At 47.0% G+C, this 13579-nt stretch overlaps 1 protein-coding gene across 1 annotated transcript in view; it reads left to right on the forward strand.

The window, feature by feature from the left end:
* LOC138296880 (solute carrier family 22 member 7-like) overlaps positions 1 to 13579 on the forward strand; it is a 255388-nt gene that overhangs the window by 233474 nt on the left and 8335 nt on the right. The window lies entirely within an intron of this gene.

The following is a 13579-nucleotide window of genomic DNA, read 5'->3' on the forward strand; positions in this document are numbered from 1 at the left end:
TGTTCACCCTTGTTCTGACCCATTTGTCTGCCTTCTTTCCCAATTCTTGGGGAGAGGTCAGATCAGAGTCTACCAGGTACTGGTGCAACAAATCAGACACACAATTATTAAGTATATGCTCTCTCAGGATTGTGTTATACAGGCTTTCATAATCAGTAACTTTACTGCCATGTAACCACCCCTCCAAGGCCTTCACTGAATGGTCAATGAAATCAACCCAGTCTTGTGAAGACTCCTTTTTGGTCTCTCTGAACTTTATCCTGTACTGTTCAGTGGTTAAGCCATAACCATCCAGGAGTGCATTCTTAAGAACTGTAAAATTATTGGCATCATTTTCTTTCACAGTAAGGAGTCTATCTCTACCCTTTCCACTAAATGATAGCCATAGGATAGCAGCCCACTGCCTTTGAGGGACATCCTGTACAACACAGGCCCTCTCAAGTGCAGCAAACCACTTGTTAATATCATCCCCCTCCTTATAAGGGGGAACTATCTTATGCAGATTCCTGGAATCATGCTCTTTTGCAGGATGACTATGGGGAATACTGCTGCTGCCACCATGGGTTTCTAAACCCAACTTCTGTCTTTCCCTCTCTATTTCTAAAGACTGTCTATCCAAATCCAGCTGTTGCTTCTTGAGCTTCAGTCTGGTTTGCTCCACTCTCAATCTATTGAGCTCCCTTTCTAACAATCTGTCATCAGGGTGGGTGGGAGGGACATTTCTAGATACAGAGGTATGATGGGAATGAACAGAAGGAGACCTGTCCCTTACAGAGGGCACCCTAACAGCTTGGCTACCAGCATAATGTGAGAGCACATCATCAGTATGATGTGATTCAACCTCTGTACCAACTATGCTAGACTGTCTAGTAATGGGCAGGCTGAGAAGTTTCTTTCCTGAACCTTTTCCTGGGGGAGTCCCTGGATCAGATTGAGAACCATTAGCTACTTTTTCTACAGATTGGGCACTTATGGCCTTATCCTGTACTCTAAGCATATTAATTAACAGTTCTAAGGAAGGATTCTTCCCTACACTCAAACCTCTCTCTATGCAGAGACTCCTTGCTCCTTTCCAGCTAAGGTGATCATATGCAAGTTTGGACAGTTCAACTTTTTGGCCTGTGCCAGACATTTTTTAGAGAGAGTTAAAGTGATAGACAAAGAGAAAAAAGTTTTCAGAACTTTTTGGAAAGACAGAAAAAACTTTTTAAACTTTTAAGAACTTTTTGAAAGTTTAGAAGTACTTTTCAGCACTTAGAAAAGAGTGAAAAGAGGAAATGCAAAACTTTTTGGCTATGTGTATATACACTGACCTTGTTTTGTATATTTTTCTCTTATGAAAAGTACAATGACAAGAGTGGTAAGTAGTCTCAAAGCACTTATCCCACCACTGCACAACCAATGTAGGAGGCTGGACTGGCTTGTAGTGAGTACCAAGGGGTATTTGCACCTTGCACCAGGCCCAGTTATCCCTTATTAGTGTATAGGGTGTCTAGCAGCTTAGGCTGATAGATAATGGTAGCTTAGCAGAGCAGCTTAGGCTGAACTAGGAGACGTGTGAAGCTACTACAGTACCACTTAGTGTCATATGCACAATATCATAAGAAAACACAATACACAGTTATACTAAAAATAAAGGTACTTTATTTTTTATGACAATATGCCAAAGTATCTTAGAGTGTACCCTCAGTGAGAGGATAGGAAATATACACAAGATATATATACACAATAGCAAAAATATGCAGTATAGTCTTAGAAAACAGTGCAAACAATGTATAGTTACAATAGGATGCAATGGGGAAACATAGGGATAGGGGCAACACAAACCATATACTCCAAAAGTGGAATGTGAACCTCGAATGGACCCCAAACCTATGTGACCTTGTAGAGGGTCGCTGGGACTATTAGAAAATAGTGAGAGTTAGAAAAATAACCCTCCCCAAGACCCTGAAAAGTGAGTGCAAAGTGCACCAAAGTTCCCCTAAGGACAAAATAGTCGTGTTAGAGGGAAAATGCAAGGAAAACACAAATCAGCAATGCAACAACGATGGATTCCTGACTGAGGGTACCTGTGGAACAAGGGGACCAAGTCCAAAAGTCACAAGCAGCTCGGAGATGGGCAGATGCCCAAGAAATGCCAGTGGTTGGTGCAAAGAAGCTCTTACTAGGCTGAAGAACTGTGAATACTGCAGGAACGACAAGGGCTAGAGACTTCCCCTTTGGAGGATGGATCCCCCACGCCTTGGAGAGTCGTGCAGAAGTGTTTTCCCGCCGGATGGACGCCAACAAGCCTTGCTACACGCAAATCGTGCGTTTGGCTTTTTTGGACGCTGCTGGGGCCCAGGAGGGACCAGGAGGTAGCAAATTGGACCTGCACAGAGAGGGGACGTCGAGCAAGACAAAGAGCCCTCACTGAAGCAGGTAGCACCCGGAGAAGTGCCAGAAACAGGCACTACGAGGATGCGTGAAACGGTGCTCGCCGAAGTTGCACAAAGGAGTCCCACGTCGCCGGAGACCAACTTAGAAAGTCGTGCAATGCAGGTTAGAGTGCCGTGGACCCAGGCTTGGCTGTGCACGAAGGATTTCCGCCGGAAGTGCACAGGGGCCGGAGTAGCTTGCAAAGTCGCGGTTCCCAGCAATGCAGCCCAGCGAGGTGAGGCAAGGACTTACCTCCACCAAACTTGGGCTGAAGAGTCACTGGACTGTGGGGGTCACTTGGACGGTGTCGCTGGATTCGAGGGACCTCGCTCGTCGTGCTGAGAGGAGACCCAAGGGACCGGAAATGCAGCTTTTTGGTGCCTGCGGTTGCAGGGGGAAGATTCCGTCGACCCACGGGAGATTTCTTCGGAGCTTCTGGTGCAGAGAGGAGGCAGACTACCCCCACAGCATGCACAAGCAGGAAAACAGTCGAGAAGGCGGCAGGATCAGCGTTACAGAGTTGCAGTAGTCGTCTTTGCTACTATGTTGCAGGTTTGCAGGCTTCCAGCGCGGTCAGCGGTCGATTCCTTATCAGAAGGTGAAGAGGGAGATGCAGAGGAACTCGGCTGAGCTCATGCATTCGTTATCTAAAGTTTCCCCAGAGACAGAGACCCTAAATAGCCAGAAAAGAGGGTTTGGCTACCTAGGAGAGAGGAAAGGCTACTAACACCTGAAGGAGCCTATCACAAGGAGTCTCTGACGTCACCTGGTGGCACTGGCCACTCAGAGCAGTCCAGTGTGCCAGCAGCACCTCTGTTTCCAAGATGGCAGAGGTCTGGAGCACACTGGAGGAGCTCTGGACACCTCCCAGGGGAGGTGCAGGTCAGGGGAGTGGTCACTCCCCTTTCCTTTGTCCAGTTTCGCGCCAGAGCAGGGGCTAAGGGGTCCCTGAACCGGTGTAGACTGGCTTATGCAGAATTGGGCACATCTGTGCCCAACAAAGCATTTCCAGAGGCTGGGGGAGGCTACTCCTCCCCTGCCTTCACACCATTTTCCAAAGGGAGAGGGTGTCACACCCTCTCTCAGAGGAAGTTCTTTGTTCTGCCATCCTGGGCCAGGCCTGGCTGGACCCCAGGAGGGCAGCTGCCTGTCTGAGGGGTTGGCAGCAGCAGCAGCTGCAGTGAAACCCCAGGAAGGGCAGTCTGGCAGTACCAGGGTCTGTGCTACAGACCACTGGGATCATGGAATTGTACCAACAATGCCAGGATGGCATAGAGGGGGCAATTCCATGATCATAGACATGTTACATGGCCATATTCGGAGTTACCATGGTGAAGCTACATATAGGTAGTGACCTATATGTAGTGCACGCGTGTAATGGTGTCCCCGCACTCACAAAGTTCAGTGAATTGGCTCTGAACAATGTGGGGGCACCTTGGCTAGTGCCAGGGTGCCCTCACACTAAGTAACTTTGCACCTAACCTTTACCAGGTAAAGGTTAGACATATAGGTGACTTATAAGTTACTTAAGTGCAGTGTAAAATGGCTGTGAAATAACGTGGACGTTATTTCACTCAGGCTGCAGTGGCAGGCCTGTGTAAGAATTGTCAGAGCTCCCTATGGGTGGCAAAAGAAATGCTGCAGCCCATAGGGATCTCCTGGAACCCCAATACCCTGGGTACCTCAGTACCATATACTAGGGAATTATAAGGGTGTTCCAGTAAGCCAATGTAAATTGGTAAAATTGGTCACTAGCCTGTTAGTGACAATTTGAAAGTAATGAGAGAGCATAACCACTGAGGTTCTGGTTAGCAGAGCCTCAGTGAGACAGTTAGGCACCACACAGGGAACATATACATGCACACCTATGAGCACTGGGGCCCTGTGTGACAGGGTCCCAGTGACACATACATATAGGCCACAAACCTATGAGCACTGGGGTCCTGACCAGCAGGATCCCAGTGACACATAACAACCATACTGAAAACATGGTGTTTTCACTATGAGCACTGAGGCCTGGCTATCAGGATCCCAGTGAGACAGTGAAAACAGTGACAAACACCCTGACATACACTCACAAACAGGCCAAAAGTGGGGGTAACAAGGCTAGAAAGAGGCTACCTTCTCACAGAGTGCCATGTCGACTTACTCGTTTTGTCCTCACCAGCACACACAAGCTGGCAAGCAGTGTGTCTGTGCTGAGTGAGGGGTCCCCAGGGTGACATAAGATATGCTGCAGCTCTTAGAGACCTTCCCTGGCATCAGGGCCCTTGGTACCAGGAGTACCAGTTACAAGGGACTTACCTGGATGCCAGGGTGTGCCAATTGTGGAAACAAAAGTACAGGTTAGGGAAAGAACACTGGTGCTGGGGCCTGGTTAGCAGGCCTCAGCGCACTTTCAAATCAAAACTTAGCATCAGCAAAGGCAAAAAGTCAGGGGGTAACCATGCCAAGGAGGCATTTCCTTACAAGCCTCCTACATCTCTGAGTTGCTGAGAGCCCCCTCTGACTCTCCCTCCTGGGTAGAGTATGTCAGATCCCTCCTGGTCCAGGGCAGTGCCATTTTCCACTCACTGCAATCTTTTCGTGTGCCAAGGCTTGTTGGCAAAATCCAGTGACGCAAACCAGACTGCAGTCATCCATCTGGCGTGGGACTTCCTCTGCACCAACCAGGAACCCCGCATCCATCTTCTTGGGTGCATTACTGACTGTTGTTCTTCACCGGTGGTTCTTCTTTTGCACCTTTATCCGGGTTAGCAGGGGCTCCTGTTCTTCCTGGACTCTTCAATGATTCTTGGACTTGGTCCCCTTCTTCCACAGGTCTTCAGGTCCAAGAATCCATCATTGGTGTTTTGCAGTCTCTTCTGGTTCTTGCAAAATCTTCTTTCTCGTATTCTTGTGTGTTTCATGAAAGTTACTGTGATTTACTCCTGCTTTGTTGGGCTCTGGGGTAGGTTCTATAACTTACCTTTGGTGTTTTTTAATACTCCCAGCGCCCCTCTACAAACTACACCTGCCTAGGTGGGAAACCAACTTTTGCATTCCACTTTCTTAGTATCTAGTTTGTGTTCCCCCTAGGCCCATTTTCAACTATTGTGATTTTCACTATTTGTACTGTCTTCTAACTGGTTTTAAACCTGATTTTGCATAGTAGTATATATAATTTGTGTAGTACTTACCTCCTAAGTGAGTATAGTCTCTATGGTATTTTTGGCATTTGTGTCACTAAAATAAAGTACCTTTTCTTTTTGTAACAGTGTGTATTTTTCTTTCATGTGTGTGCGTACTGAGTGACTACTGTGGTGTTGCATGAGCTTTGCATGTCTCCTAGATGAGCCTTAGTTGCTCAGCTACAGCTACCCCTAGAGATCCTGGCTTCTAGACACTGGCTATATTTGACTAATAAGGGATAACTCGACCTGGTGCAAAGTGTAAGTACCTTAGGTACTCACTACAAACCAGGCCAGCCTCCTACAAGAGGCAATACCCTGTAGCACAAGCACTGTGCCAACAATCAATGCCCCCCGAGCACCAAGGCCATGCCTGGCAAGACACAGTGGATGCCCTATGATGTGCTCTGGACCAGATGAATTAAAAAAAACAAAAAGGTGGAAATGGGGGTCAGTACACTTCGAAGCAAGGAAACACATCCTACAAGCCCAAAGCCATGCAGGGGCACAAGGGGAATACCAAGTCTGGCCTACCTCCAATTCAAGAAATGTAGACCCAGTGCCAGCCCCAAACACGTCAGGGAAACAGACAAGGCCAAGCACAGCAAGAAGGAAGGGTCATTGACAGGGACATGAAACAGGGATGCAATACCCACCTTTAACTACTGTAAGCCCAGCAGGGGCCACAGGTAGAAGCACAAGTCTAACACCCCAGCAGAAACAAGCATTAACAAAGCCAAGCACCTTAGCTCTAAAAGAGCAAGCTAGTGGCCTTGCCAATTCTTCTATCTTGTCATTTACATGCAACATTATTCACAGGCTATTGCAAGTTTTCTATAAAGATAAACACATTTCACAGTGGCATGTGATGCATGTATATGCATCACAATGCACATAAACTCACATGTTGTGATGTGTGTGCTTCCTAATCCATGCATGCACATGCATTTTGATGCACCGTAGCCTTTTTATCATGAATCATTACTTATAACATGGCATACTGCCATTTGAGAATGGTAGGTTTGAAGTTACAAATATGAAAAAGAAAAGGCCTGGCAGGGCAAAAAATGTAAGTGAGTGGCCTAGTAGCACTGCACAGCTAAAATAATTTAAAAATAATAATAATAACATTGACTTTACATGGCCTCCAACAATCCCCACTGGAAGGTAGGAATACACAACCAAAATATGGGGCACTCATCCCATTAAGCCTATTAAACAGCACCAGGGAAACCCTAGACTAGCCTGCTGTTGGGTGCTGCATGTAATGCGGCGGCCCTTGAAGGTGGAGAGCAAAGGCATCATGACGACTGCTCGTCATCATCATCCAGTTCCCCCAGTTCTCACCTGTCTGGAGGCGTGTCTTCCTTCCCTAGCGCTCGGCATCCACACTCAGTTGGTTCTTCTCTGTCAAGGCCATTAGGTTTCCTTCTTCCTGATGCCTTCCGCTCCATGAACACTGAAAGAGAGACACACATGACATTTTTCAACCAAAATCCTATACAGATTGGTAACATTTAACGTTAATCTTTAAAACAAGGAAAGGAGTACTTCTCAGTGAACCCTATCATGAAAGACTGGTGAAGTCAGCCATTATTTTCTGTACATCTTTTCGCCCCAAAGGAGCATTTTGTTATATATATATATATATATATATATATATATATATATATATATATATGTATATCAAAGCCTAAAAAAGTTTCAATCTCTCCTCCTCTCACTCTAATTCTCTCTCTCTTTCAATCTTGCTCTCCCACTCACACATCCTCTCAGACTCTCATGCAACCACTCGCAGGCCCACTCAGACCCTCGTGCACCAAGTCACAGCCCCGTCAGACCCTCACTCACCCACTTACAGACCCACTAAGACAGTTATGCACCCACTCACAAACCCAGTTAGACTCTCACACCCCCACTCACAGACCCACTGACACCCTCATGCACCAACTCACAGACCCGCACACACACTGACACATGCAGTAAAACACTGATGTACGCACTCTCATACCCAGGTGGACACTCACAGCACTCTCACCACCAGATACACCCTCTCACAGCTATTCTCACACACAGGGAGGCCACGGCCAACTCCCTTTGGGTGGTTAGGGGGTTTGGCCACAGGGTCTGGCTACAGGTCAGGTCTTGCAGACAATCTCCGCTGCACGTGGGTGAAGGCCACGCAGGGTACAAGGTTGGGTGCTTATAGGGGGTTGGCCTCAGGGCCTCTGGCCATGTGCGGCGGTGGTTGGATTAACCTATAGTAATGAAAATTAATGTATGTTAAAAAAACCATAAAAATTCACTAAAAAACAAAAGGTTACAGTGACATTATGGTTAGGAAATAGAATTTAAAAAAATATAGCTTTTCACTTAAAAAAAACAAAGGTTACTGGGATGTTATAGTTAGGCTCACATTTTAAACATAAGAAAGCATAGAAATTCACCAGTTATAGTTAGAGTTACCTCAAGTAAATATAACTGTGCCCTAAGGTAACTATAACTCGCACCCTTGCCATGCACTGCTAATTCCCCAGAAATTACGGCACTCATGACATCTTTGATAACATAATTGTTATTATCAATATAATATTTACAGTACATTTTTGGCAAACAAACTGTGCATGGCGGGGGCGCGAGTTATAGTCACCTTAGGGCACAAGTTATAGTTACTTGACTAATTCACTAACTATAACTGGTGAATTTGTATGGTTACCTACATTTAAAATGTAAGCCTAACTATAACGTCCCTGTAACCTTTGTTTTTTTAAGTAAATTTATATTTTTTTATTCTATTTCCTAGCTGCAATATCACTGTAACCTGTGTTTTTTTCCCAGACATGGGTATAGTGCTCACTGTGCCACTGGATTCAAGCTAGCCTGGCTGATGAAGGGGGATACCCTGAAACCGGTCCCCGGATGCGTGTTTCCGGTCCAGGGATGACCTGGCTTGGCAATTTGGGCTGGACTGTTCCCATGAGGAACAGGGTCAAGACTGATTTGCATATGGCTGGGTCCAAACTGGGGTGGCATGGTGAGCAAAAGAACAATGGATTAAACCCAGATCTGTGACTGGGGGTGAGTGTTTGCATTGTTCAGCACTCCACCCATCATCCTTTTGTGTTCCTAAAGTTGCCTAAGTGGTACGTGAGTTCCGTGCTCACTGTGCCACTGGATTCCAGCTAGCTTGGCTGATGAAGGGTTATACTCTGAAATGAGTTCCAGGATGCTTGTTTTCGGTCCAGGGAGGACTTGGCTTGGCTTGGCTTGGTAATTTGGGCTGGACTGTTCCCATGAGGAACAGGTCAAGACTGATTTGCATATGGCTTGGTCTAAACTGGGGTAGCATGGTGAACAATAGAGTGATGGATTAAACCCAGATCTGTGACTGGGGGTGAGTGTTTGCATTATTCAGCACTCCGTCCATCATCCTTTTGTGTTGCTAAAGTTGCCCTAAGTGGGAAGGTTACGCCTAGACGTGGGTCCCGTGCTTACTGTGCCACTTGATTCAAGCTAGCCTGGCTGATGAAGGGTGATACCCTGAAACCGATCCTTGAATGCTTGTTTCCAGTCTAGGGAGGGCCTGGCTTGACAATTCGGGCTGGACTTGGCTTGGCTTAGCTTGGCTTGGCTTGGTAATTCGGGCTGGACTGTTCCCATGAGGAACAGGTCAAGACTGTTTTGCATATGGCTTGGTCCAAACTGGGGTGGCATGGTGAGCAAAAGAGTGATGGATTAAACCCATATCTGTGACTGGGGGTGAGTGTTTGCATTATTCAGCACTCCGTCCATCATCCTTTTGTGTTGCTAAAGTTGCCCTAAGTGGGAAGGGTATGCCTAGATGTGGGTCCCGTGCTCACTGTGCCACTTGATTCAAGCTAGCCTGGCTGATGAAGGGTGATACCCTGAAATCGGTCCTTGAATGCTTGTTTCCGGTCTAGGGAGGACCTGGCTTGACAATTCGGGCTGGACTTGGCTTGGCTTGGCTTGGTAATTCGGGCTGGACTGTTCCCATGAGGAACAGGTCAAGACTGTTTTGCATATGGCTTGGTCCAAACTGGGGTGGCATGGTGAGCAAAAGAGTGATGGATTAAACCCAGATCTGTGACTGGGGGTGAGTGTTTGCATTATTCAGCACTCCGTCCATCATCCTTTTGTGTTGCTAGAGTTGCCCTAAGTGGGAAGGGTATGCCTAGATGTGGGTCCCGTGCTCACTGTGCCACTTGATTCAAGCTAGCCTGGCTGATGAAGGGTGATACCCTGAAATCGGTCCTTGAATGCTTGTTTCCGGTCTAGGGAGGACCTGGCTTGACAATTCGGGCTGGACTTGGCTTGGCTTGGCTTGGCTTGGCTTGGTAATTCGGGCTGGACTGTTCCCATGAGGAACAGGTCAAGACTGTTTTGCATATGGCTTGGTCCAAACTGGGGTGGCATGGTGAGCAAAAGAGTGATGGATTAAACCCAGATCTGTGACTGGGGGTGAGTGTTTGCATTATTCAGCACTCCGTCCATCATCCTTTTGCGTTGCTAAAGTTGCCCTAAGTGGGAAGGGTATGCCTAGATGTGGGTCCCGTGCTCACTGTGCCACTTGATTCAAGCTAGCCTGGCTGATGAAGGGTGATACCCTGAAATCGGTCCCAAAATGCTTGTTTCCGTTCCAGGGAGGACCTGGCTTGACAATTCGGGCTGGACTGTTCACATGAGGAACAGGGTCAAGACTGATTTGCATATGGCTGGGTCCAAACTGGGGTGGCATGATGAGCAAAAGAACGATGGATTAAACCCAGATCTGTGACTGGGGGTGAGTGTTTGCATTGTTCAGCACTCCTTCCATCATCCTTTTGTTTTGATATTGATATATATATATATATATATAAAATGTTTTTACACATATCAAGGATCCCCAAGAAGATTACTACACTACTTGCTTATTTACCGGTCCAAGTAAATATAAATTAATAACACTGGACAAACAGATACTTACAACATCAGACGCAGGTATGTGCACATTATCCGGACTTTCCAAATCAACTAAGAAACTGTAGGCTGAGAGGGTTTTTTTGAAACTTATTTAGCACAATGACAAACATACTTGGATTTTTTTGTAACTAGTGCCCATACTGCCACAAAAGTGACTTTCCACAATCTGGAGGTGAACAGGTGGTCAAAAGAAAACACTTGCAGGATATAATTTCACATGCAAGAATGGCGGCGAGAATAGAGAGTCAGTGCCTGTCAATTAAGAACCAGAAAGGGTTTATTTGAAAAACAAATGCTTTTACACCAAGGCCCAGATTTATGAAAAGTGGCCAGTTTTCTTGCACCCCTTAGCAGTGACAGGCTGCCATCCCTGACTGGGTGGAAGGGAGAGTGGTCAAAGGGTGCCAGGCACCTGGGGCTACTGACCCCCACTCTCCACAGTCACGGAGGTTGTAGAGCCTTGAAAGGCCTGGGGCCTGACTCTCATCTCTGACAGCTGTCAGTGGCCACTGTGGCTTGCTGTCCTGGTGGACAGAGTTGCCTGTGGAGAGGGGTGGGGCAGGAGTCACACCCCGGGGTGGAGTGGGCCATACCACTGTGTTGGCCATGGTGGTACTGTCTGCCCCCTGGGATATATCTGTGAGCAAAGTAAGGTTAGGTGCTGCACAGATGGTATCTACAGATGAGGAGAAGGGTTCCCCATAGGCTAGCTTAGTGGGCCCCGTGAGTATGGACAGAGGGATCCAACTGGAGTCAGGAAGGCATAGAACTGGAACATGCTGCAGCTGTTGTGGGCCTGGGTCCTTGTTCTATTGCCCCAATCGGGGAAGTCCATCAAGGTATTGATTGGTCTCCCCTGGCTTTAGGCTGGTGGGGGGTTATGATGGACCTGGCCCTTTTTCCAGGGTCATCCCTAAACCTTTTGCCTCCTTCCTCCTATTTATTCTGACCTGTTTTTGTTGGCTTTAGGACTCTGGACACTTTACCACTGCTAACCAGTGCTAAAGTGCATATACTCTCTGTGTAAATTATATTGGTGATTTGTTTATCCCTAATTGGCATATTGGATTTACTAGTAAGTCCATAGTAAAGTGCACTAGAGATGCCCAGGGTCTGTAGATCAAATGCTACTAGTGGGCCTGCAGCAGTGGTTGTGCCACCCAGATGAGTGGCTCTGCAAGCATGTCTCAGACCTGCCACTGCAGTGTCTGTGTGTGCAGTTGCACTGCCAGGTTGACCTAGCAAGTGTACCCACTTGCCAGGCCTAAACCTTCCCTTTGATACATGTAAGGCACCCCTAAGGTAGGCCCTAGGTAGCACCATGGGCAGGGTGCAGTGTATGTTAAAGGGGGGACATGTACTGATGTATTTTACATGTCCTAACAGTGAAATACTGCCAAATGTGGTTTTCACTGTTGCAAGGCCTATCTCTCTCATAGGTTAACATGGGGGCTGCCTTTAAATATTCTTAAAGTGTAGATTTCCTTTGGGAGCAGATAGAAATTTGGAGTTTGGTGTCTCTGAACTCACAATTTAAAAATACATCTTTTGGCGAAGTTGGTTTTTAGATTGTTAGTTTGAAAATTACACTTTTATAAAGTGGGCATTTTCTTGCTTTAACTATTCAGTGACTCTGTCTGTCTGTGGATTTCATGTCTAGGTCAGTTGGACAGTTGGGCTGTTTGTGAATCTCCTCTAGACAGTGAGACAAAGGGTGCTGGGGTGTAGCCTGCATATACTAATGAGCCATCTGTGCTAGAGTGGAGGGAGGAGTGGTCACTTACACCTGAATGGGCTGTGCCTGCCCTCTCACAATGCAGTCTCGAACCCCCTGGTGTGCGTCTGGGCAACGCAGGAACAACAGAGACTTTCCTTTGAAGTTTGCCTATTTCATAGGCAGAAAGGGGTATAAGTAGTGGACCCAAAACCCCATACTTTAGATCTCTTCGAGATTACTTCTGGGATCAAGAGGAACCTCTGCCAAGGAGAAGAGCTGAAGAGCTGAGGTAGAAGTGCTGACCCTGCCTGTGACTGTGCTTTGATGGGCTATCCTGCAGTTGCTGCTTCTGCCTGTGAAAGGGGACAAAGACTGGACTTTGTTGTGCATTTCTGCTTGAGAAGAATCTCCAAGGGCTTGAACTGAGCTTGCTTCCTATTTTGAAGTCTCAGGGCCATCAAAGACTTCCTCTGCCAGCACCTGGACTCTCTCCTGAGACTCCTACCCTGTCAAGTGGTGCCCTATCCAGTCCCTGTGCCCTTGAAAGGTGAAGTTGGCAGAACAAGAGCTGAAAATCCAAGTACAGAACGCCGTGCTGGGAAATTTTCGACGCACCATCTGCAACACGGCTGATAAACGATGCACAGCCGACTTCGCGGCTGAAATTGACAGTCCACCTGCATCGCGCCTGGGAGATCAACGCCCAACATCCGCTTGTGGCTGCTGATAACAACGCAAACCCCACGCAGTGCAGTTTTCTAACACCATGTGACCGGATATTCCACGCATCGTTACCGGGCGGCAAAGTCATCCCGACTCTGCGCGGATCCGAGGTGCCCAGTCCAGAAATCGACTCATCGCAATCTTGCGGTGAGAAAAATGACACATCGCCAACCCGACCGGAGAAGAAACAACGCAAAGCCTCCCTTGCGAGGAAGTAATCGACGCATCGCTGACTTTTCCAATGCACACTCACCCGTGCAGCATTATTTTTAACGCAAACCATGCACTTTGTGCAACATCATTGTTTCTATTGTTTTCTTTGGAGTAAGACTCTTATTCTTTTGAAAATTCATATTTTGACTTGTGTATGTTGGATTTTTGTTGTTTTGGTCTTGTTTGATTTAGAGAAATATTGCCTATTTTTCTAAACTGGTGTGGTGTCCATTTTGTAGTGTTTCCATGTATTACTGCGTTTGTTGGTACAAATACTTTACACATTGCTTCTGAGTTAAGCCTGCCTGCTTGTGCCAAGCTACCAAGGGGGTGAGTAGGGGTTAACCAGGTGTGTTTC

The sequence above is a fragment of the Pleurodeles waltl genome, chromosome 5, assembly GCF_031143425.1.
Source record: "Pleurodeles waltl isolate 20211129_DDA chromosome 5, aPleWal1.hap1.20221129, whole genome shotgun sequence".
Lineage (NCBI taxonomy): Eukaryota > Metazoa > Chordata > Amphibia > Caudata > Salamandridae > Pleurodeles > Pleurodeles waltl.